The sequence below is a fragment of the Oncorhynchus masou genome, chromosome 21 (assembly GCF_036934945.1).
Source record: "Oncorhynchus masou masou isolate Uvic2021 chromosome 21, UVic_Omas_1.1, whole genome shotgun sequence".
NCBI classification, from domain to species: Eukaryota; Metazoa; Chordata; class Actinopteri; order Salmoniformes; family Salmonidae; genus Oncorhynchus; species Oncorhynchus masou.
In genome coordinates, this window is record NC_088232.1 from 13,252,723 (window position 1) to 13,279,207 (window position 26,485).

General features: G+C 43.9%; 1 non-coding gene and 1 pseudogene across 1 annotated transcript; one reads left to right on the forward strand and one right to left on the reverse strand.

The window, feature by feature from the left end:
* Positions 1-1,597: 1,597 nt before the first annotated feature.
* LOC135508587 (uncharacterized) overlaps positions 1,598-26,485 on the reverse strand; it is a 35,484-nt pseudogene continuing 10,596 nt past the window's right edge.
* On the forward strand, positions 13,374-13,465 carry trnar-ucu (transfer RNA arginine (anticodon UCU)). The gene is given in 2 exon segments: positions 13,374-13,410; positions 13,430-13,465. It is a non-coding gene; the product is annotated as a tRNA-Arg (tRNA).

Consider the following 26,485-nt stretch of genomic DNA (forward strand, 5'->3'; position numbering starts at 1 on the left):
GTCCGTTAATCCTAATCATTTTGTTGGCTGGCAAAAAGTAAATGTGGACAGTTCTTTCAAAATGCGCCTCGGAATTGGATAAGGACGCACGCATTTGCGTCCCGGATGTGTCTGTTTTCACTTGAAGTCTGTAAGAAAGACCCGATCACGTGACAGAGAGCCATGTGAGTGAGAGGTGCTTCGAAGCAAGCAGCATGCAGGGAGAAGGGAATTATAATTATAACGGCCACTGGCCGCAAATGGCATGGATTTTTCAGGGGGCATTACAGCCACACAAAGGGGATGCCGCTGGGAAATTCGAAGCATTATCAAGTGCTTGTCAAATTGTGAATGAGAGAGAGACGGATGAATCCTGCGCAAAAAAACTAAGCAGAGTTCATGCCTTTCATGCAACTTTTTTCAAATCATCATTAGAGGTCGCATCATGCAGCCTTAGAATGTATTAAAAATCGAAACATATAGCTCAACGTTTGTATCACAACTAAAGTTACATAAATACCTCTAAATGAAGCATATAGGAGTACCTGCTTCTTTGTTAACCTATCAACACAGAATAGCCACATGTGCTCACTCCCTCAAATCGTTTGGAGAAAATAACCTTTCTATTTTATTAAATTGCATTCTTCATACTATACAATAATGCCATGGAATTCTAAGAACATCTCATCTGCTAAATGAACTAGTGTAGCCAACAGCCATATGGCATAGCCAGCTCAGTACCTAACATAAGGACAACTCACAGTATGCTATTCTGTTCTTCTGAAACAGACTACATTTTCTCCATATGATGTTTCTTTAGACCTGTCTAAAATAAATAATGAATTTATTGTGAAGGTTTGGACTATACTACATGGATTTATTAGACTTTTTAAAATGTAGATGTTCCAAAGGTCTGCATCAGTGGCTTGTAAGCCAGAAGATGCGGAAACAAGAAGATGCTAAATGTGTTTATGTTAATTGACGGTCAATTACCGTGAGACTGGCAGTTGTTTGCTTGACAATCACCGGCTGATGACATTTTGTGACGGCCACAACCCAATGTATGTGTAGTTACTAATTTACCAAAATACAAGTAATCTGAACACAAGTGTGACACGTGGGTATACAGTAGGGAGTCATTTTTATGTTTTGGTCTTCAAAATATCACAACTTATTTTAGCATATTATTTATGAATTTCGACATGTAAAACCGGTGTCTTGACACTCGGCTACAGTATATATAAATAATACATGACAACAGGAAGCAACAACCGTATAATTTTCAACTTATGTTTTAGGAATATAAATATATATGTTAACATAATTTTTCAACATGATTCTACTTCATCATGTAAAAAATTGTGAAATTATTATTAACAGTGGACTAAATACCAAAAGACGTTTTGAGTAAAGTGATCCTTTAAAATAAAATAAATAAAAGATGCAAATTCAGTCTCTCTTAATTAAGGAATGACAGAAATAAGTATGGTCTTAGTGCTTCTACACTTGCATTGCTTTCTGTTTGGGGTTTTAGGCTGGGTTTCTGTACAGCACTTTGACATATCAGCTGATGTACGAAGGGCTATATAAATACATTTGATTTGATTTGATCTTAGGGCTATTGAGAGCTATTGAGCATCAGTTCTTCAGAGAGGTTACCTGCTGAGGTTCTGCTGGAGGTCCGTTCCATACTGGAGGGCGATCTGTCTATGGCAGAGAGCGCGGTGGCGATGCCCAGGTATCCGGCCTGGCACTGGTAGTCTGCCAGCTGCTCTGCCCTCTTCATGCCCCGGGTTGGCCTCACTGACTCTAGCCACAGCAGGAAAGCCTGGTGAGAAAGGGTGATAACAATTTATGTGAAGGGTACCTGTATAATGTCTTTCTAAGACAGAGAAGAATGGGAGAAACTCCCAAAATACAGGTGTCCCAAGCTTGTAGCTTCATACCCAAGAATTCTCAAGACTGTAATCGCTGCCAAAGGTGCTTTAACAAAGTACTGACTAAAGGGACTGAATACTAATGTAAATATTATATATATATTTCCTTTGTCATTTTGAAGTAGATTGTGTAGATTGATGAGGACTTTGAATTTTTAAAATACATTTTAGAATAAGGCTGTTACGTAACAAAATGTGGAAAGAGTCATGGTGTCCAAAAATGGATATAGCAACTGTTGATTGCCCCTTTCCAAGGCAAACTCAGCGAAATTATGTTGCCACGAGCAGATGAGACAGGGCACCAAAACAGTGGAGAAGTTGTTTACTTTCTGCATCTACGTCATACCGCTGACTCTACCTTTAACACATGATTTACAAAAGATAACGGTATCTTGATTTGTGACAGCCGCAAAGTATGTGCTGGTAGTTGGGTAAAAACACAACATATGTACATTAACTGTGAACACAGTTATGTCTACTGCACAGCTTTTGTATGTGTGTGAGTGAGAGAAAGAGAGAGTACTAATTCAACCTATGTTGCGCAGTAGTTCATTCAGAGATGGATTTGGTTAAATCCGGTAAATAAACATCAGCATGCAGATGAGGTTTTATGATGTCATAGATCCCATATCGAACCCCACACCCCTTTTCCATTCCTTGTTATATTACACGAGAGCAACCCTTTGCTCCTCTCCCTAATTTAACTGGTTGGTTGGCCCTTAGCCATGACCTTGCCCTTATTGGAAGAGCATGGCATGAGTTTACAGAAACTCTTCCTTACACACAGTCCACACTAATAAAAACTACTTGACCCCTCCGATCATGTTCAATAGCTAGGTCTCTTGCAAATAGATTTTATTTCAATGAGAAACTGAATAAATAAAAGTGAAAATTGAACTAAAGTATTAGCCAAATACATTACCAAAACACAAAGAAATGGGTCATTATGGCAAGATCATATGGCATTTTTATATACATTTCAATGATCTAATATGACTTCTCATACACTTTGAGGAGACCGTTCATGTAGAAACAGAAATGTTTCCAAGGCCATACCACCAGAGACCTTAATGAAACCGGGAGAGAGGATAGTGAGCCTTGAAAATCTGAGGTAAAAACGTGGCCCATTGAGAGAAGAAATAACCAGTGGTCAGCCAGTAGCTCATAATGTAATGTGCAGTCTCACTCCCACCAACAAGCCCTTTGGAGAGAATCTTAGTAAGAGAGACCGTCAGGAAGAACTAGGAATGGAATCAGGGGAAAGGGTAAGAATGGTCTCGTATATTACATAGGAGGCAGAACTGACCGGTAGTATATCTAATCCCCTTGCTAGAAAATATATAGAAAATGTTTTGTGTAAACCAATACAATCTCTCAGACAGTGTGTATAACAATATCATAAAACAGGCATAGAACCAGGTAAGGACAAGGTATTCATATTTCTCTCAGGTCACACTTTGGATAGTCTCAAATTATAATCTACAGATGGTCAAACTATCTTTTTGATATGCAAGAGTGTGAGGGAGACAAAACTCCTCAAGAGGGGGAGGCGAGTAAGAGAGCGAGAGCAAGAGAGAGATAGAGTGAAAGAGAGCACTGCAAGACAGCTTCAGTACTGTACAGCCTGTACCGGCCAGCATACTGACTGCTCATTGCACAATAACAATGGGAGGTTTGGAGATAAAAGGGTGACTTTTTCACATTTATATGATGACACATTACTAATCACTGCAAACAACGAGCATTTGGGGATCAATTCCCAATTTCTTTTTACAAATTAATACAAAGTTAAAGCTGAAATGTCTTGAGTCATTAAGTATTCAATCCCTTTGTTATGGCAAGCCTAAATAAGATCAGGAGTCACATAATAAGTTGCATGGTCTCACTGTGTGTGCAATAATAGTGTTTTACAATTTTTGAATGACTACGTAATCTCTGTACCCCACACATGCAATTATCTGTAAAGTCCCTCAGTCGGGTAGTGAATTTCAAAAACAGATTCAACCACAAAGACCAGGGAGGTTTTTCAATGCCTCGCAAAGGGCACTTATTGGTAGACGGGTGGAAAAGAAAATATACACATCAGCTCAAAAGTTTGGGGTCACTTAGAAATGTTATTATTTTTGAAAGAAAATCAACAGAGGCCCATTATTAGCAACCATCACTCCTGTGTTCCAATGGCAAGTTGTGTTAGCTAATCCAAGTTTATCATTTTAAAAGGCTAATTGATCATTAGAAAACCCTTTTGCAATTATGTTAGCACAGCTGAAAACTGTTGTTCTGATTAAAGAAGCAATAAAATTGGCCTTCTTTAGACTAGTTGAGTATCTGGAGCATCAGCATTTGTGGGTTCGATTACAGGCTTAAAATGGCCAGAAATAAAGTCCTTTCTTCTGAAACAATTTATTCTTATTCTTATTCTATTCCATGCGAGAAATTGACCAGAAACTGAAGATCTGGTACAACTGTGTACTACTCCTTTCACAGAAAAGCTCAAACTGGCCCTAACCAGAAAAGAAAGAGGAGTGAGAGGCCCCGGTGCACAAGTGAGGTAGAGGACAAGTACATTAGTGTCTAGTTTGAGAAACAGACGCCTCACGAGTCCTCAACTGGCAGCTTCATTAAATAGTACCCGCAAAACACCAGTCTCAATGTCAACAGTGAAGAGGCGACTCCGGGATGCTGGCCTTCTAGGCAGAGTTCCTTTGTCCTTTGCACATCTTAATCTTTTCTTTTTATTGGCCTGTCTGAGATATGGCTTTTTCTTTGCAACTTTGCCAAGAATGCCAGCATCCCGGAGTCACCTCTTCACTGTTGACGTTGAGACTGTTCCTTGGTGTCCACATCAACAACAAACTATTATGGTCCAAACACACTAAGACAGTCATGAAGAGGGCACAACAACACCTTTCCCCCTCAGGAGACTGAAAAGATTTGGCAGGGGTCCCCAGATCCTCAAAAAATTCTACAGTTGCATCATCGAGAGCATCCTGAGCAGTTGCATCACCACCTGCTATGTCAACTGCTCAGTATCCGACCGTGAGGCGCAACAGAGGGTAGTGCTTACGACTCAGTACATCACTGGGGCCAAGCTTCCTGCCATCCAGGACCTATATCCTAGGCGATGTCAGAGGAAGGCCCATAAAATTGTTAAAGATTCCAGTCACCCAAGTAATAGACTTTTCTCTCCTCTATCACACGGCAAGCAGTACCGGAGTACCAAGTCTAAGTCCAAAAGGCTCCTTAACAGCTTCTACCCCCAAGCCATAAGACTGCTAAACAATGAATCAAATGGCCACCCAGAAAATGTACATTGACCCCCCCGCTACTACTCGCTATTTATTATCTATGCATTTTATTACCTTTATCCCTATCTACATGTACAAATTCCCTCGACTAATCTGTACTCCCACACATTGATTCGGTACCTGTACCCCCTGTATATAGCCTCAATATTGTTATTTTATTGTGCTACATTTTTATAAAAAAATGTTACTTTAGTTTATTTAGTAAACATTTTCTTACCTATATTTCTTGAACTGCATTGTTGGTTAAGGGCTTGCAAGTAAGCATTTCACAGAATACCTGCTATATTCAGCGCATGTGACAAATACAATTTGATTTGAATATCCTTTTGAGCATGGTGAAGTTATTAAGTACACTTTGGATGATGCATCAATTTTTTATTTATCCGTTACTTTACCTGGTAAGTTGACTGGGAACACATTCTGATTTGCAGCAACGACGGGGAATAGTTACAGTGGGATGAATGAGTTAATTGTAAACTGGGGTTTATTAGGTGACTGTGATGGTTTGAGGGCCAGACTGAGAATTTAACCAGGACACCAGGGTTAACACCCCTACAATAAGTGCCATCGGATTTTTAATTACCTCAGAGTCAGGACACCCTTTTAAGGTCCCATCCAAAAGACGGCACCCTACACAGGGCAGTGTCCCCAATCACTGCCATGGGGTATTGGGGGACATTTTCTTTTTTTATGAACAGAGGAAAGAGTGCCCCCTACTGGCCCTCCAACACCACTTGCAGCAGCACCTGGTCTCCCATCCAGGAACTGACCAGGAACAACCCTGCTTAGTTTCAGAAGCAAGCCAGCAGTGGTATGCCGGGTGGTATGCTGCTGACAAATATATATCCAGTTACTATAAAGATACAGGCGTCCTTCCTAGGAAGGAAACCATTGAGGAAGGAAACCAGGCCAATGATGACTTTAAAACAGTTGGAGTTGAATGGCTGTGACAGGAGCAAACTGTGGATGGATCAACAAAATTGTAGTTACTCCAAAAACACTAACCTAATTGACAGAGGGAAAAGAAAGAAGCCTGCAAAGAATAAAAAATACTCCAAAACATGTTTGCAACAAGGCACTAAAGTAATAACCCAAAACAATTGTCAAAGTGTCAAAGTGATTTAACATTTTGTCCCAAATACCAAGTGCTAAAAAATGTTTAAATTTAACTAGGCAAGTCAGTTAAGAACAAATTCTTATTTACAATGACAGCAAACTGGGTAACAGTGCCTTGTTCAGGGGCAGAACGACAGATTTTTACCTTGTCAGCTCAGGGATTCATTTGTCCATAGGATGTTGTTCCAGAACTGTGTTAGGGTTCGTTTCTTTCGTATCAATGATGAGCATGGTGATTGGCTCATTGGTGAAATTAGCATTATGACAATATATTTAATTAAATCATTCAAAACCCTTTACTAATGCAAGTGCAGACAGAAGTTGACAAACAGGAACATAGCACGCATGTTTCCGAGTAAGTTCTGCATCAAACAAAAGATCTCAAGTTGTTTTATTAAACCGAAGTCCCGCCTTAGTGATGTCACTGACTACGTCATTACCTTTTTACTCCTGAGACCAAAACCATGCATCCATAGCGATACAAACATAGAGTTTCAGTGTGTATCTAAAAGCTAGGCAATTAATGTCCCCTCCCCAAAGCTGATTTATTGTGGAATATCTGAGTACTCTCTTATCTCCCACACTCCCCTGCAGAGTTCTGTCTCAGTCACACATTATAAGAGGGGTCTTTTTATAAGAAAGAGAAAGAACTAAAAAACCATTGTGGAATACTAAACCTCTACAATGAATATATATATATTGTTAATATGTTGTCTAGTACCCTATAAATGTAAGGAGGGAGGGGTCTTTTAACCCCTCCCCTTTTATTAATATAACATAAGCATAATCAATTATTCTAATACATCAAACATCTGTACAGACCCAAATCATCCTGACAAATGTACAGGCCTTTTTAGATGTTTTTTGGCAAACTCTGATCTGGTCTTCCTATATTTGAGGCTTACCAATGGTTGTTGGTAAAACCATTGGTTTTTGTGGTAAACCCTCTGTATTTACTCTGGTGAAGTCTTTTTTTGATTGTTGCCTTAAACACAAATATGCCTACCTCCTGGAGGGTGTTCTTGATCTGGCCAACTGTTGTGATGGGTTTTTTTCTTCACCAGGGAAAAACATATTCTGTCATCCACCACAGTTGTCTTTCTGTCGTCTTCTGGGCCTTTTGGTGTTCCTGAGCTCACCAGTGCGTTCTTTCTTTTTAAGAATGTAGCAAATAGTTTATTTGACCACAACTAATGTTTTTGCTATCTCTCTGATGTGCTTGTTTAGATTATTCAGCCTAATGATGGCTTGCTTCACTGGCAGTGACAGTTCTTTGGCCTTAAAATTGAGGGTTAACAGCAACAGATTCCAAAGGCAAATGCCACACTTGAAATCATCTCTACACCTTTTATTTGCTTAATTGTAAATTAACTAATGAGGGAATAACACACACCTGGCCACAGCACAGCTGAGCAACTTTTGGGGGGGACCACATTTAAAAAGTGCTGTAATTCCTACACCGTTCACCAGATTTGCATGTAAATACCCTCTGCACTTTCAGCTCAATATGCTGTGGTAGACAGCTAAAATAATAATAACTTGGTCACTGTCCAATTATTTATGGACCTGACTGTATGTTCCTGAGTGGCCGAATTACAGTTTTGAGTTAAATCTCCTGGAAGATCTATGGCAAGACTTGAAAATGGTTGTCTAGCAATGATCAACAACCAATTTGACAGAGTTTAAAGAATTTTGAAAAGAATAATGGGCGAATATTGTACAATCCAGGTGTGCAAAGGTCTCAAGATACCTGAAAGACCCAGGGTTGTGAATAATCTGGGGTGTGAACTACGTTTCTATTATTGCGTTGATTGACATGGTAATGGCTCTATAGTACATTTACATTTACATTTAAGTCATTTAGCAGACGCTCTTATCCAGAGCGACTTACAAATTGGTGAATTCACCTTCTGACATCCAGTGGAACAGCCACTTTACAATAGTGCATCTAAATCATTTAAGGGGGGTGGTGAGAAGGATTACTTTATCCTATCCTAGGTATTCCTTGAAGAGGTGGGGTTTCAGGTGTCTCCGGAAGGTGATGATTGACTCCGCTGCCCTGGCGTCGTGAGGGAGTTTGTTCCACCATTGGGGGGCCAGAGCAGCGAACAGTTTTGACTGGGCTGAGTGGGAACTGTACTTCCTCAGTGGTAGGGAGGCGAGCAGGCCAGAGGTGGATGAACGCAGTGCCCTTGTTTGGGTGTAGGGCCTGATCAGAGCCTGGAGGTACTGCGGTGCCGTTCCCCTCACAGCTCCGAGCGGAGGAGCGGGGTGACGTGAGAGAACTTGGGAAGGTTGAACACCAAACGGGCTGCGGCGTTCTGGATGAGTTGTAGGGGTTTAATGGCACAGGCAGGGAGCCCAGCCAACAGCGAGTTGCAGTAATCCAGACGGGAGATGACAAGTGCCTGGATTAGGACCTGCGCCGCTTCCTGTGTGAGGCAGGGTCGTACTCTGCGGATGTTGTAGAGCATGAACCTACAGGAACGGGCCACCGCCTTGATGTTAGTTGAGAACGACAGGGTGTTGTCCAGGATCACGCCAAGGTTCTTAGCGCTCTGGGAGGAGGACACAATGGAGTTGTCAACCGTGATGGCGAGATCATGGAACGGGCAGTCCTTCCCCGGGAGGAAGAGCAGCTCCGTCTTGCCGAGGTTCAGCTTGAGGTGGTGATCCGTCATCCACACTGTCTGCCAGACATGCAGAGATGCGATTCGCCACCTGGTCATCAGAAGGGGGAAAGGAGAAGATTAATTGTGTGTCGTCTGCATAGCAATGATAGGAGAGACCATGTGAGGTTATGACAGAGCCAAGTGACTTGGTGTATAGCGAGAATAGGAGAGGGCCTAGAACAGAGCCCTGGGGGACACCAGTGGTGAGAGCGCGTGGCGAGGAGACAGATTCTCGTCACGCCACCTGGTAGGAGCGACCTGTCAGGTAGGACGCAATCCAAGCGTGGGCCGCGCCGGAGATGCCCAACTCGGAGAGGAGGATCTGATGGTTCACAGTATCGAAGGCAGCCGATAGGTCTAGAAGGATGAGAGCAGAGGAGAGAGAGTTAGCTTTAGCAGTGCGGAGCGCCTCCGTGATACAGAGAAGAGCAGTCTCAGTTGAATGACTAGTCTTGAAACCTGACTGATTTGGATCAAGAAGGTCATTCTGAGAGAGATAGCGGGAGAGCTGGCCAAGGACGGCACGTTCAAGAGTTTTGGAGAGAAAAGAAAGAAGGGATACTGGTCTGTAGTTGTTGACATTGGAGGGATCGAGTGTAGGTTTTTTCAGAAGGGGTGCAACTCTCGCTCTCTTGAAGACGGAAGGGACATAGCCAGCGGTCAGGGATGAGTTGATGAGCGAGGTGAGGTAAGGGAGAAGGTCTCCAGACATGGTCTGGAGAAGAGAGGAGGGGATAGGGTCAAGCGGGCAGGTTGTTGGGCGGCCGGCCGTCACAAGAAGCGAGATTTCATCTGGAGAGAGAGGGGAGAAAGAGGTCAGAGCACAGGGTAGGGCAGTGTGAGCAGAACCAGCGGTGTCGTTTGACTTAGCAAACGAGGATCGGATGTCGTCGACCTTCTTTTCAAAATGGTTGACGAAGTCATCTGCAGAGAGGGAGGAGGGGGGGAGGGGGAGGAGGATTCAGGAGGGAGGAGAAGGTGGCAAAGAGCTTCCTAGTGTTAGAGGCAGAAGCTTGGAATTTAGAGTGGTAGAAAGTGGCTTTAGCAGCAGAGACAGAGGAGGAAAATGTAGAGAGGAGGGAGTGAAAGGATGCCAGGTCCGCAGGGAGGCGAGTTTTCCTCCATTTCCGCTCGGCTGCCCGGAGCACTGTGCTGTGAGCTCGCAATGAGTCGTCGAGCCACGGAGCGGGAGGGGAGGACCGAGCCGGCCTGGAGGATAGGGGACATAGAGAGTCAAAGGATGCAGAAAGGGAAGAGAGGAGGGTTGAGGAGGCAGAATCAGGAGATAGGTTGGAGAAGGTATGAGCAGAGGGAAGAGATGATAGGATGGAAGAGGAGAGAGTAGCGGGGAGAGAGAGCGAAGGTTGGGACGGCGCGATACCATCCGAGTAGGGGCAGTGTGGGAAGTGTTGGATGAGAGCGAGAGGGAAAAGGATACAAGGTAGTGGTCGGAGACTTGGAGGGGAGTTGCAATGAGGTTAGTGGAAGAACAGCATCTAGTAAAGATGAGGTCGAGCGTATTGCCTGCCTTGTGAGTAGGGGGGAAGGTGAGAGGGTGAGGTCAAAAGAGGAGAGGAGTGGAAAGAAGGAGGCAGAGAGGAATGAGTCAAAGGTAGACGTGGGGAGGTTAAAGTCGCCCAGGACTGTGAGAGGTGAGCCGTCCTCAGGAAAGGAGCTTATCAAGGCATCAAGCTCATTGATGAACTCTCCGAGGGAACCTGGAGGGCGATAAATGATAAGGATGTTAAGCTTGAAAGGGCTGGTAACTGTGACAGCATGGAATTCAAAGGAGGCGATAGACAGATGGGTAAGGGGAGAAAGAGAGAATGACCACTTGGGAGAGATGAGGATCCCGGTGCCACCACCCCGCTGACCAGAAGCTCTCGGGGTGTGCGAGAACACGTGGGCGGACGAAGAGAGAGCAGTAGGAGTAGCAGTGTTATCTGTGGTGATCCATGTTTCCGTCAGTGCCAAGAAGTCGAGGGACTGGAGGGAAGCATAGGCTGAGATGAACTCTGCCTTGTTGGCCGCAGATCGGCAGTTCCAGAGGCTACCGGAGACCTGGAACTCCACGTGGGTCGTGCGCGCTGGGACCACCAGATTAGGGTGGCCGCGGCCACGCGGTGTGGAGCGTTTGTAGGGTCTGTGCAGAGAGGAGATAACAGGGATAGATAGACACATAGTTGACAGGCTACAGAAGAGGCTACGCTAATGCAAAGGAGATTGGAATGACAAGTGGACTACACGTCTCGAATGTTCAGAAAGTTAAGCTTACGTAGCAAGAATCTTATTGACTAATATGATTGAAATGATACAGTACTGCTGGAGTAGGCTAGCTGGCAGTGGCTGCGTTGTTGACTTTGTAGGCTAGCTGGCAGTGGCTGCGTTGTTGACACTACACTAATCAAGTCGTTCCGTCGAGTGTAATAGTTTCTACAGTGCTGCTATTCGGGGGCTAGCTGGCTAGCTAGCAGTGTTGATTACGTTACGTTACGTTAAAAGAACGACAATAGCTGGCTAGCTAACCTAGACTACACAATTGTCTTAGATACAAAGACGGCTATGTAGCTAGCTAGCTACGATCAAACAAATCAAACCGTTGTACTGTAATGAAGTGAAATGAAAATGTGATACTACCTGTGGAGCGAAGCGGAATGTTTGATCGGGTTGTTGACGTTCAATTCGGTAGACGTTGGCTAGCTGTTGGCTAGCTAGCTAGCAGTATCTCCTACGTTAAGGACGACAAATAGCTGGCTAGCTAACCTCGGTAAATTAAGATAATCACTCTAAGTCTACACACTCTAAACTACACAATTATCTTGAATACGAAGACAGCAAAGACAACTATGTAGCTAGCTAACACTACACTAATCGAGTCGTTCAGTTGAGTGTAACAGTTTCTACAGTGCTAGTAGACGGTGGACGTTAGCTAGCTGCTGGGCAGATAGCAGTGTAGACTACGTTAGGACGACGAAATACGATAATTACGCAATTATCTTTGTAGCTAGCTAAGAAGAAATTGCTAAGATTAGACAAATCAAACCGTTGTACTATAATGAAATGTAATGAAAATGTAATGAAAAGTTATACTACCTGCGGACCGAAGTGTAGATGCGACCGCTCGCTCCAACCCGGAACCGGAACAGTAGTATTGGAGAAAAGTTGAAACAACTGACAGGTTAAGGGACAGGTTAAGGGGGAGTACCTAGTCATTTTTTGCGTCATCACTGCAAGCTATCATGACTCTCAAAAGCCGATGTTAACTTCTGAAGATCACTTTAACTCCGCCCTAAAACCTGATTCAAATTCGACACAGACCTTCAAATAGGTATGTAATGACACATTATATAAACCCTTTAGTGTTTTATTTACATTTTAGAGGCAATAAGGTGATAAGTTGGACAGATCGAGTGAAAAAAAGCTGTTTCGTCACACAACATCTCTCCTCACTATCACGCAATAGGTTTCGCTTCCCCACCCACCACTTTTAAAAAGACCCGACGGAGCTCATTGCCTTCTTGAATCATGTAGAGATGGGCATCATGAAGGTCTCGTCATTAATTTTGTTGGAAAGGGGAGAAATTGTGCTTTACAATGGTATTGATATTACAGTTGATCTGGAAGATGTACAAAAGTGAGTTAGTTTACGTTACTTCCCCATATGATTTGTCCTCTTCGAATAAACCTATTTTCCTCACCCTGATTTGCTTTGGGGTCTGTGTTATTAAAGATTAACATCAACTGATAACACCGGTGATCACCTCAGCCATGATTATTTTAATAGAATGCCTTTATCTCTGTGCATAATTGTATTTAATATTTCCATACTTGAAATAAAGTTTGGATAGCAGTAGATTAGGCGCTCAACCAGTTTAAGAAGATCCAACCCCAAAATTGTATGAGTGCTAGGAAGGAATAGGTGGGACCTATTTTAAATATAGTAATCTGTGCCATACAACCATTACATTAAACATTTACAGTGGTTAAAACCATTATCTCTCAAAGTGCCAGAGTTGGAGTAGAGGTTGGGGTTGGCCTTGAACTTTAAATAATGTTAATCTGAGCTGCCACCACTGTCGTGTCCACTGCCACCTGCTACTGTCTCTCTGTGGCCAATACCGTGTCTGCTTTCACTGACCGGCCTGTGCTCTCAGACACACCCCTTGCAATTCTCCTTGAATAGGCCCTCGCTCCTTAAGATCACACACACACACACACACACACACACACACACACACACACACACACACACACACACACACACACACACACACACACACACACACACACACACCCACACCCACACCCACACCCACACACACACACTTCAAAAGATTCCGTTTCACACATGTGCAACAGGTGGCTCTGTGGCGCAATGGATAGCGCATTGGACTTCTAGGCTTGTGAATGCGAAGTGATTCAAAGGTTGTGGGTTCGAGTCCCACCAGAGTCGAACTTTTGAAAAAAATGGTGATACAGGAAAATGTACAAAGGAAAATATCATACTGGAAGACAAAATTATCTTAGTTACTCTTTTGACAAATTTTGGTTGTTAAAAGTATAGTATAACATTTAGAAAGAGACTTGAGTAAGGCTAAATTCTGACATGTATATTGCTAAATACATATATTTCTCAACAATCTAATAAAACAGTTATATTTGTGTGAGCTAGATATAACATTCAGTGCCTTCGGAAAGTATGGAGACCCCTTGACTTTTTCCACATTTTGTTAGGTTACAGCCTTATTCTAAAATCGATCAAATCGTTTTTTTCCTTCATCAATCTACACACAATACCCCATAATGACAAGCAATGACAAACAGTTTTTTTTACAAATTTTAGCAAATTTATTACAAATAAAAAATTGAAATATCACATGAACATAAGTATTCAGTCCCTTTAATCAGTACTTTGTTGAAGCACCTTCGGAAGCGATTACAGCCTCGTGTGTTCTTGGGTATGACACTACAAGCTTGGCTAGGCCTCTTGAGTGGCACAGCGGTCTAAGGCACTGCATCGCAGTGCAAAATGCATCACTACAGTCCCTGGTTTGAATCCAGGCTGTATCACATCTGTCTGTGATTGGGAGTCCCATTGGGCAGAGCACAATTGGCCAAGCGTTGTCCGGGGTAGGCCGTCGTTGTAAATAAGAATTTGTTCCTAATTGACTTGCCTAGTTAAATAAATAAAACAAAAAATAACATCTGTATTTGGGGAGTTTCTCCCATTATTCTCTGCAGACCCTTTCAAGGTCTGTCAGATTGGATGGGGAGCATTGCTGCACAGCTAATTTCAGGTCTTTCCAAAGATGTTAGATCAGGTTCAAGTCCAGGCTCTGTCTGGGCCACTCAAGGACATTCAAAGACTTGTCCCGAAGCCACTCCTGTATTGTCTTGGCCGTGTGCTTAGTTTCTTTGTCCTGTTGGAAGGCGAACCTTCGCCCCAGTCTGAGGTCCTGAGTGCTCTGGAGCTAGGTTTTCATCAAGGATCTCTCTGTCCTTTGCTCCGTTCATCTTTGCCTCGGTCCTGACTAGTCGACCAATCTGTGCTGCTGAAAAACATCACCACTGCATGATGCTGCCACCACCATGCTTTATTGTGTAGATGGTGCCCGGTTTCCTCTAAGACGTGACACTTGGCATTCAGGTCAAAAAGTTCAACCTTGGTTTCATCAAATGTATCCGTTTTTTAATTTGTAATTTGCTAAAATTTTCCAAAACCTGTTTTCGCCTTGTCATTATGGGGGATTGTGGGTAGATTGATGAGGGGGAAACAATAATTTAATACATTTTAGAATAAGGCTGTAACGTAACAAAATGTGGAAAAAATCAAGGGGTCTGAATACTTTCCAAATGCACTGTATATTTCTCTCATGCTTTTCCTTCAGTTTGGAAGAAATGTATTTGTTCAAAACTGTTCAACTATTGTCTTTCTCTCTCTTTGAGTCAACTACTCACCGCATTTTATGCACTGCAGTGCTAGCTAGCTGTAGCATATACTTTCAGTACTAGATTCATTCTCTGATCCTTTGATTGGGTGGACAACATGTCAGCTACACCATGTGTGTGTTTTAATCAATTATTTTGTGACGTGATTATATTTAGTGTAGTTTAATCTAAAAAGAATAACTTTTTAAAAGTTTTACAAATTTTATTTTTATGAAATTCAATGAGGAGGATGGTCCTCCCCTTCCTCCTCTGATGAGCCTCCACTGCCTCACAGGTAGATGAATATAGTTTTTGGACTAAAAGTGTGTGTGCAGACAGCAGTTTGTGTGAAAATGGAACCGAAATGTCCATTACATATGTTTTCCTGAAAATCCACATAAATAATTGACCTTTGGAGGGTTCCATGGTAGGTTCCACAAAAGATAAGTTAAACACACAAAAAGAGAAGAACACACACCAGGTTCTCCTTCTCGATGTGCTGCTGCTCACGCTGCCTATTGAAGGCACTGTGGTAGAGGCGGACAGGGGGAGGACTCCCTCATCCTCCATTGGATCTCCTACGGTAGGTACTAGTGCTGCCTGGTTGCGAGTGGGTTGAGGGGCGCAACAAATGGCGCAGCAGCCTTTGGTTCTCCCAGTCGGTCTGCCGCACCTCGTCGTTGCTAAAGGAGTAGTTCTTCCTGGTACTGCCTCCACTAGGGCAGACGATGGCCAGGTAACTCCATAGGCGACTAAGAAAGGTTTCAGAGAGAGGAGGGAGAAATTACAGGAGGAAACAGCAGATTAACATTTTGTTAGTTAGCTATGTCATGACTCTCCTGTGAGGATCCAAAAATCAGGTTTACAATGGATCAGCTTCTACCAGACCCCTCTCACCCGCAGAGGTGTCTGGTAGAAGGAGGGATTGATGTGGGGGTTTTGGGACAACTCACGCCCGGTCGTGAACGGTATGCAGCAGAGGACTCTTTTGGTCTTTAGTATTGGTGATTGGAATGTGGCTTTATTACAGAGACTTTTTACCCGCTGAAAAACTCTAACGTCCAAAAGTGAACACTGGATCAATATTCCTAACTTCCGAATGTGTGGAATGATGAGAGGAAATCTAATGTCTATTTTGTGATGTCATTAAAAATTGTATAAAAATATTATAATGAAAATATTGTAACTTGAACAGTATACACACGGTTTATGTCAGGATTTCTTCCTGAAATATCAAATATGATTAGAGTATTGTTTTTAAGATAGGAATGTGATTTTAGATTTCTAACGAGATCATAGTTTTGATGATACTTTGCCCCAGTAAGTAGCCACCGCCAAGGGAGCTCAGAGAGCGTGTCAGCATGATGGAACAGCCCTTTTTTTTACCAAGGATGAGTTGATAATTAACATATCAGATCCGAAGGACTCAAGCTGCAGCTTAGGACTCCACAACCCTGAAAATCAACATGAGGTGAAGACGATATGTAGCCTCTCTAACAATCAATGTTAAGGCTGAGTAGCTGTTCTAAAAACTGTATCTATGAAAGGGAATTTAAGTAGGACCATCCTGTTACTCTCTTCAAACCATCGTCGGCTACACTGCTCTCATTACCCCACTGGGGATCATCAACACGGCTTATTAGCTGTCTTCAGAGGACCACTCTTCCAGAACGAGTGAATGTAAACACCACCCTGTTAAATCTGCTTTAGACTACAGTACAAGGCATTGAAGCCATGGACAACTAAGAAGGACATTGTGACCTCTTGTGGACAATCAGAGCCTTACACTTAAGTGCTCGGTGGAAGGCCCAACGGAACCCTTTTCACAAAGGCCTGGGTCGATCAGAGATAAACAACGAAGGAAGACATTCAAACACATATAGACATTAATTATTTCTTACCCCAAACGGGCGGCAGTTCAGGGGCAAAGTATTAGGATTACCGTGAGCATAGTTACAAGTGTATAAGTGTTGTATCTCTTTCTTTCTCCCTTTTCCCTTCTCTACTCCTCCCTCTTTTGATAAACAATCAGTTATGTTGTTGCTAGTCCGATAGGGACCTGTTTCCATCATATTAAGTTTCTAATCAATAACCTATACTGTGCGTATCCTGCGTTATTATTTAGTTAGTTAGTAAATAAATAAATCAATTTGTGTGGTACAGAATGATCAGTAAAGCTGCCGTTTGTGCAGATGCAAAGAGTATGCGACATTCCTAATTTTGAGACTGATATGAGGTAATGATTAATAATTACTGTTATCAATATACATCTTATGTATCATCTAGAGTTTATTCGGGAGATGGTAACTCGGTAAACAACTTATTCCATGGTGCCCCAAATCCTAATGAGTTAATTATTACATTATTAATTTAATTGAGTAACAATTAAACCTTAGTTAGTTGTTTCGATACATAACAGTCATTAGATTAATATAAAAACACATGTAAACCGCCACTTTCTCAGATAGCTCCAGTCCTCCTGGACTGACCCTTTAACAGTATTGTAGACACTATGTCCTGGGATTTCTATGATCTTCTCCGTAGAAGACCCCTTACCTTCATTAGTGCAAACCGTAGTGTAACGGCTGTCGTCGGGAGAAAGAGAGGACCAATGTACAGCATGGTAAGTATTCATTGTAATTTAATAAAGAATGAATACTTTTAAACAAAAACAATACACGACAAACAAACAGTCCTGAACGGTACAACAAAACACAGAACAGAAAATAACTACCCATAGTGGGAACACAGGCTGTCTAAGTACGATTCTCAATTAGGAAAAACAATTGACAGCTGCCTCTGATTGAGAACTAAGGTCAGAACATGACACGTAGCTAAATATTTTGCTAAGAAAACGAGTGTTTCTTATTAGGTGCCTCATTTCAGCCCGTTTGCCTCTGTTTGTTTGGTAGTGAATTCAACCCAGGTGTTTCACTGCTGAGCTGGGACAAATAGCTGGACCCTGTCCAAATACTTTTAAAATGCATCCTTCTTTCCTCTCTTCCTTGAAGTAACCACTGGGAATGCGTACAAAGCCGGGCAGTACAGAAGCTCTCTCCAGGAGCCGGATTGAGAACGACTAGCCTAAGCCAGCTAGACAAGAACAAGTCGTAATCCTACCATGTCCACATAGTGAGAGGGCTCAGAGGAGCAGCTCTCCCCACTGCTGTAGCTCTCATCCGTATCTGACTCGGATGAAGTAGAAGACGGGGACAAGCTCCTGTGGCGGAGCTTCCTGACAGGCTTCTTGCCGTGTCTCATTAGGTACGGGTTTCAACCTTGGGTTAACAAAAGATAAAGTCACGAAACAAAGGCTTCCAAAATCCAACAACAATATGGCAGTCTAGATAAGAACACAACCTGGTAAACAGAGGATGTGAATGCCTTTAGTTTTGTCTGTATTTTGTGATGTTTTATTTTGCCTGCATATTGGAACACTATACTGTTTAATGTATTGTAATGCACAGGTGTCAAAATCATTCCATGGAGGGCCGAGTGTCTGCAGGTTTCCGCTCCTCCCTTGTACTTGATTGATCAATTAACCCTATCAGCCCTGAGGCCCCAGCAAAAATTGTCTTTCCATTTATCTGACTTTCATTTATCTGCATGTCCAGCCCCTATAATTAGCCTCACAATTAAGTGTTTTACCATTGTATTTGCAGGACAACCAGGGCTACAAGTAGAACACAAAACAATTCGACATAAACAGTTGCATTCATGAGTTTTATTGACAAATGTCAAAATAAATAAATACGTCTCAGTGGCAAATGAATATCCAACTGTGTAGAGTTTGGAGTTTTTGACAGAAACTATGTGACCTTATTACAGTATTATAGACACTATGTTATGGGATATCCTATGATCTTCTATGTAGGAGACCCCCTTTCCTTCTAACAATACCTAGGATAGGAGAAAGCAATCCTTCTCACCCCCCCCCCCCCTTAAATGATTTAGATGCACTATTGTAAAGTGGCTGTTCCACTGATGTCAGAAGGTGAATTCACCAATTTGTAAGTCGCTCTGGATAAGAGCGTCTGCTAAATGACTTAAATGTAAAATGTAAATGTAACAACTCATGTGTAGCCTGTGAGCGTCATAAAGTAAAACACTTTACATGTGCATGTTTGTGAGAGTATCAGAGTAGACAGCTTTTAATAGTTAGTATCTCAAACCATTAAGACTTCACAGGCGTTTTTGTAAAAAGACCCGGCCCCGGTCCCCTTAAGGATTCACCTTTGTCTCACAAACGCTGCTCTAGTTCAGCCCCCATTAATCAGAGACAAACGAGCAAGGCACCCCCAACAACAACTGGTCACGCCCTGACCTTAGAGATCCTTTTTATGTTTTTATGTGAGTTGGGGTGGGCATTCTATGTTGTGGGTTCTATGTGTTCTATTTCTGTGTGTTTGGCCGGGTGTGGTTCTCAATCAGAGACAGCTGTCTATCGTCATCTCTGATTGAGAACCATACTTAGGTAGCCTTTTCCAACCTGTGTGGTGGGTAGTTGTTTTCTGTTTTGTGTCTTTTTGCACCTGACAGGACTGTTTCGGTTATCATTCATTCTCTTTGTTATTTTTGTTATTTCAGTGTTCAGTTCTAATAAAGTATGAACATGTACCACGCTGCGTTTTGGTCCTCTCCTTCCAACAGCCGTTACATGCCCCCCGGGCACCAATGATGTGGATGTCGATTAAGGCAGCCCCACGTACCTCTCTGATTAAGAATTGGTATCTTTGGATGCAGAAGAAATAGACACTTCCAATGGTCAAACTCAGAAGTCTATAGTTCAAACACAAAATGTTTAAAAGGGGATATAAGTCCAAAATGCACCAGCATGACAGTGGAACTCATTGAGTTAAGGTCATTGATTAGTTAAGAACTCCCCTCAGAGTTTGACACCCCTGCATAATGTTACATGCCTGTTTGCTGCTACAGTTGATGTCGGACGTTTACATACTGTCACGCCCTGGCCATAGAGAGGCTTTTTATTCTCTATTTTGGTTAGACCAGGGTGTGACTAGGATGGGCATTCTATGTCCTTTTTCCTATGTTTTGTATTTCTATGTCTTGGCCTGGTATGGTTCTCAATCAGGGACAGCTGTCTATCGTTGTCTCTGATTGAGAACCACACTTAGGTACCCTTTTGCCCATCTGTTTTGTGGGAAGTTAACTTTGTCTTTGTTCAGGGCACATAGCCCAAAGCTTCACGGTTTGCATTGTTCTTTGTTTTGTTGGTGTCATTTTCAATAAAGAGAGAATGTACGCTTACCATGCTGCACCTTGGTCCAGTCCTTCAGCCAGCCGTGACACATACACTTAGGTTGGAATGATTAAAACTTGTTTTTCAACCACTCCACAAATGTCTTGTTAATTAACAAACTATAGTTTTGGCAATACGGTTAAGACATCTACTTTGTGCATGACAGAAGTACATTTTTAAATATTGTTTACAGACAGATCATTTCACTTATAATTCACTGCATCACAATTCCAGTGGGTCAGAAGTCAACACACACTAAGTTGACTGTGGCTTTAAACAGCCTGGAAAATTCCAGAAATGGGTGTCATGACTTTAGAAGCTTCTGAGTCAATTTGAGGTGTACCTATGGATGTATTCCAAGGCGAAAAGTGCAAATCAATCCCAGAACAACAGCAAAGGATCTTGTGAAGATGCTGGAGGAAACAGTTACAAAAGTATCTATATCCACATTAAAACAAGTCCTATATCAGCATAACCTGAAAGGCAGCTCAGCAAGGAAGAAGCCACTGCTTCAAAACTGCTATAAAAAAATCCAGACTACAGTTTGCAACTGCACATGGGGACAAAGATCGTACTTTTTGGAGAAATGTCCTCTGGTCTGACGAAACAAAAATTGAACAGTTTGGCCATAATGATCATCGTTATGTTCAGAGGAAAAAGGGGGAGGCTTGCAAGTCGAAGAACACCATCCCATCCTTGAAGCACGGGGTGGCAGCATCAGGTTGTGGGGGTTCTTTGCTGCAGGAGGGACTGGTGCACTTCACAAAATAGATGGCATCATGAGAGAGGGAAATTACGTGGATATATTGAAGCAACATCTCAAGACATCAGTCAGTAAGTTAAAGCTTGGTCGCAAATGGGTCCTCCAAATGGATAATGACCCCAAGCATACTTCCAAAGTTGTGGCAAAATAGCTTAAGGACAACAAAGTCAAGGTATTGGAGTGGCCATCACAACTCCCTGACCTCAATCCTACAGAAAATTTGTGGGCATAACTGAAAAAGCGTGTGCGAACAAGGAGGCCTACAAACCTGACTCAGTTACACCAGCTCTGTCAGGAGGAATGGGTCAAAATTCACCAAACTTATTGTTGGAAGCTTGTGGAAGGCTACCTGAAACGTTTGACAATTTAAAGGCAATGCTACCAAATACTAATTGAGTGTATGTAAACTTCTGACCCACTGGGAATGTGATGAAAGAAATAAAAGCTGAAATAAATAATCCTCTCTACTATTATTCTGACATTTCACAATTTAAAATTAAGTGGTGATCCTAACTGATCTAAAACAGGGAATATTTTACTTGAATTAAATATCAGGAATTGTGAAAAACTGAACTTAAATGTGTTTGGCTAAGGTGTATGCAAACTTCCGACTTCAACTGTATATTGGCCAGGCCTCCTTTGGAAAATACATTTATATTCTCAATGGTAATTTATAAATAATAAATAGATAAAATAATAAATACATGAAGATAAGAAATTGTATGGCTCATTTAAATTTTGAGATAAGGATATATGAGATTCCTAAATAATTAGGAAATAAATAATACAATTTTGGAACCTTTGACCCGGTGGCCTCCCTGTCTCTTCCTCGCTTTCATCTTGGCTCTGGTGATTTGCCATCTTCATCATTATCTGCTCCTCTGCCAATGACACCGTGCAGATGTCGCTGGAGCTCTTGGAGTTGATGCTAGATTCCTCCTTTGCACCGCTGTCCCCCTTCACCACCGACTAGACAGGTAAGTGAATATAGTTTAGAACTACTACAAATATTATAACAGACCATGGTTAGACATGTTTTTATTAATCAGCTCCCTGGTCATGGAACTCTATTCAAACTTTTGATGGACATGTTTTTGAAAGTGATTGCCACTAAGAACATGAATGATGAGGATCACATTTTATGTGACTACTGTTTGTTCTAAATCTGTACTGTATTGTATAAAAACAATTGGAATTCTAATGGACATCTTTAGGATTAAATCATATATCTTTATTTCGAATTTCAAATAATGATGCTTCCTTGACATTGATTAGGCCTCAATCCCAAAGGACCCCTAGCCTGGGCAGTTGTATTGAGTGGCTAATGCCAAAGTGGCGTAAAGTGGAATGACGAAGCCACACAGACTTTTTAAAAATATATACATATTTAACTATGGGACTCCCAATCACGGCCAGATGTGAAACAGCCTGGAATCAAACCAGGGTGTTATGTACTTGAGTGAAGACCCAAAAGCGGTTTTAACAGAAAACAGAGTTCTTTAATGAAAAAACAGGAATGGCATAAATCCTCTTCCAACGTAGACAATGGAACAAAAAGAACGTAGTATAATGCAGGATGCACCTGCCAGGCAGACTCCGACAGGATAGGACAAGGTGGAAGCAAACGAGACGACAGCTTGCTTCTGGCATCAAAAACACAAACAAGAATCAGACACTGAAAGTAGCAGGAACAGAGAGAGAAATAGAGACCTAATCAGAGGGGGAAGAGAGAACAGGTGGGAACGAGTGAATGAGCTAGTTAGGGAAGATGTAGAACAGCTGAGGAATGAGAGACAGAGAAGGTAACCTAAAAAGACCAGCAGAGAGAGACAGAGTGAAGAGAAAGGACAGGAACAGACATAACAAGACATGACAGTACCCCCCCCACTCACCGAGCGCCTCCTGGCGCACTCGAGGAGGAAACCTGGCGGCAACGGAGGAAATCATCGATCAGCGAACGGTCCAGCACGTCCCGAGAGGGAACCCAACTCCTCTCCTCAGGACCGTACCCCTCCCAATCCACTAGGTACTGATGACCACGGCCCCGAGGGTGCATGTCCAAAATCTTACGAACCCTGTAGATGGGTGCGCCCTCGACAAGGATGGGGGGGGGAGGGACGAGCGGGGGCGCGAAGAACGGGCTTAACACAGGAGACATGGAAGACCGGGTGAACGCGACGAAGATAGCGCGGAGAAGAAGTCGCACTGCGACAGGATTAATGACCTGAGAAATACGGAACGGACCAATGAACCGCGGGGCCAACTTGCGAGAAGCTGTCTTAAGGGGAAGGTTCTGAGTGGAGAGCCATACTCTCTGGCCGCAACAATATCTAGGACTCTTGGTCCTACGCTTATTAGCGGCCCTCACAGTCTGCGCCCTATTACGGCAAAGTGCCGACCTGACCCCCTTCCAGGTGCGCTCGCAACGCTGGACAAAAGCCTGAGCGGAGGGGACGCTGGACTCGGCGAGCTGAGATGAGAACAGCGGAGGCTGGTACCCGAGGCTACTCTGAAAAGGAGATAGACCGGTAGCAGACGAGGGAAGCGAGTTGTGGGCGTACTCTGCCCAGGGGAGCTGTTCTGACCAAGACGCAGGGTTACGAAAAGAAAGACTGCGTAAAATGCGACCAACAGTCTGATTGGCCCGTTCGGCTTGACCGTTAGACTGGGGATGAAAGCCGGACGAGAGACTGACGGAAGCCCCAATCAAACGGCAAAACTCCCTCCAAAATTGAGACGTGAACTGCGGGCCTCTGTCGGAAACGACGTCAGACGGAAGGCCATGAATTCGGAAAACATTCTCGATAATGATCTGAGCCGTCTCCTTAGCAGAAGGGAGCTTAGCGAGAGGAATGAAATGAGCCGCCTTAGAGAATCTATCGACAACCGTAAGAATAACTGTCTTCCCCGCTGATGAAGGCAGTCCGGTGATAAAATCTAAAGCGATGTGAGACCACGGTCGAGAGGGAATGGGAAGCGGTCTGAGACGGCCGGCAGGAGGAGAGTTCCCAGATTTAGTCTGCGCGCAGACCGAACAAGCGGCGACAAATCGACGCGCGTCACGTTCCCGAGTGGGCCACCAGAAACGCTGGCGAATGGAAGCGAGCGTACCCCGAACGCCGGGGTGGCCGGCTAACTTGGCAGAGTGGGCCCACTGAAGAACGGCCGGACGAGTAGGAACGGGAACGAACAGAAGGTTCCTAGGACAAGCTCGCGGCGACGGAGTGTGAGCGAGTGCTTGCTTTACCTGCCTCTCAATTCCCCAGACAGTCAACCCGACAACACGCCCGTCAGGGAGAATCCCCTCGGGGTCGGTGGAGACCTCAGAAGAACTGAAGAGACGAGATAAAGCATCAGGCTTGGTGTTTTTGAGCCCGGACGATAAGAAATAACAAACTCGAAACGAGCGAAAAACAGAGCCCAACGAGCCTGACGCGCATTAAGTCGTTTGGCTGAACGGATGTACTCAAGGTTCCTATGGTCAGTCCAAACGACAAAAGGAACGGTCGCCCCCTCCAACCACTGTCGCCATTCGCCTAGGGCTAAGCGGATGGCGAGCAGTTCGCGATTACCAACATCATAGTTACGTTCTGACGGCGATAAGCGATGAGAGAAAAACGCGCAAGGATGGACCTTGCCGTCAGAGAGAGAGCGCTGAGAGAGAATGGCTCCCACGCCCACCTCTGACGCGTCAACCTCAACAACAAACTGTCTAGAGATGTCAGGTGTAACAAGAATAGGAGCGGATGTAAAACGATTCTTAAGAAGATCAAAAGCTCCCTGGGCGGAAACGGACCACTTAAAGCACGTCTTAACAGAAGTAAGGGCTGTGAGGGGAGCTGCCACCTGACCGAAATTACGGATGAAACGACGATAGAAATTAGCGAAGCCCAGAAAGCGCTGCAGCTCGACGCGTGACTTAGGAACGGGCCAATCAATGACAGCCTGGACCTTAGCGGGATCCATCTTAATGCCCTCAGCGGAAATAACGGAACCGAGAAAAGGGACAGAGGCGGCATGAAAAATGCACTTCTCAGCCTTCACATAAAGACAGTTCTCCAAAAGGCGCTGGAGGACGCGTCGCACGTGCTGAACATGAATCGAGAGAGACGGAGAAAAATCAGGATATCGTCCATGTAAACGAAAACAAAAATGTTCAGCATGTCTCTCAGGACGTCGTTAACTAGTGCCTGAAAGACAGCTGGAGCGTTAACGAGGCCGAAAGGAAGAACCCGGTATTCAAAGTGCCCTAACGGAGTGTTAAACGCCGTCTTCCACTCGTCCCCCTCCCTGATGCGCACGAGATGGTAGGCGTTACGAAGGTCCAATTTGGTGAAAAACCTGGCTCCCTGCAGGATCTCGAAGGCTGAAGACATAAGAGGAAGCGGATAATGATTCTTAACTGTTATGTCATTCAGCCCTCGATAATCCACGCATGGGCGCAGGGACCCGTCCTTCTTCTGAACAAAAAAAAACCCCGCTCCGGCGGGAGAGGAGGAGGAGACTATGGTACCGGCGTCGAGCGAAACCGACAAATAATCCTCGAGAGCCTTACGTTCGGGAGCCGACAGAGAGTATAATCTACCCCGGGGGAGTAGTTCCCGGAAGGAGATCAATACTACAGTCATACGACCGGTGTGGAGGGAGAGAAGTGGCCTTGGAACGACTGAACACCGTGCGCAGATCGTGATACTCCTCCGGCACCCCTATCAAATCGCCAGGCTCCTCCTGTGAAGAAGAGACAGAGGAAACAGGAGGGATAGCAGACATTAAACAGGTCACATGACAAGAAACATTCCAGGATAGGATAGTATTACTAGACCAATTAATAGAAGGGTTATGGCGCACTAGCCAGGGATGACCCAAAACAACAGGTGTAAAAGGTGAACGAAAAATTAAAAAAGAAATGGTTTCGCTATGATTACCAGAGACAGTGAGGGTTAAAGGCAGCGTCTCACGCTGAATCTTGGGGAGAGAACTACCATCTAAAGCGAACAAGGCCGTGGGCTCCCTAACTGTCTGAGAGGAATGTCATGTTCCCGAGCCCAGGTCTCGTCCATAAAACAGCCCTCCGCCCCGAGTCTATCAAGGCACTGCAGGAAGCAGATGAACCGGGCCAGCGGAGATGGACCGGAAAGGTAGTGCGTGATCCAGAAGGAGAGGCCTGAGTAGTTGCGCTCACCAGTAGCCCTCCTCTTACTGATGAGCTCTGGCTTTTACTGGACATGAGCTGACAAAATGACCAGCGGAGCCGCAGTAGAGACAGAGGCGATTGGTGATTCTCCGTTCCTTCTCCTTGGCCGAGATGCGGATACCCCCAGCTGCATAGGCTCAGCATCCGAGCCGGCGGAGGAGGGTGGCAGTGATGCGGCAGGTGGCAGTGATGTGGAGAGGGGAGCAACGGAGAACGCGAGCTCCTTTCCACGAGCTCGGCGACGAAGATCAAACCGTCGCTCTATGCGAATAGCGAGAGCTATTAAGGAGTCCAGACTGGAAGGAACCTCCCGGGAGAGGATCTCATC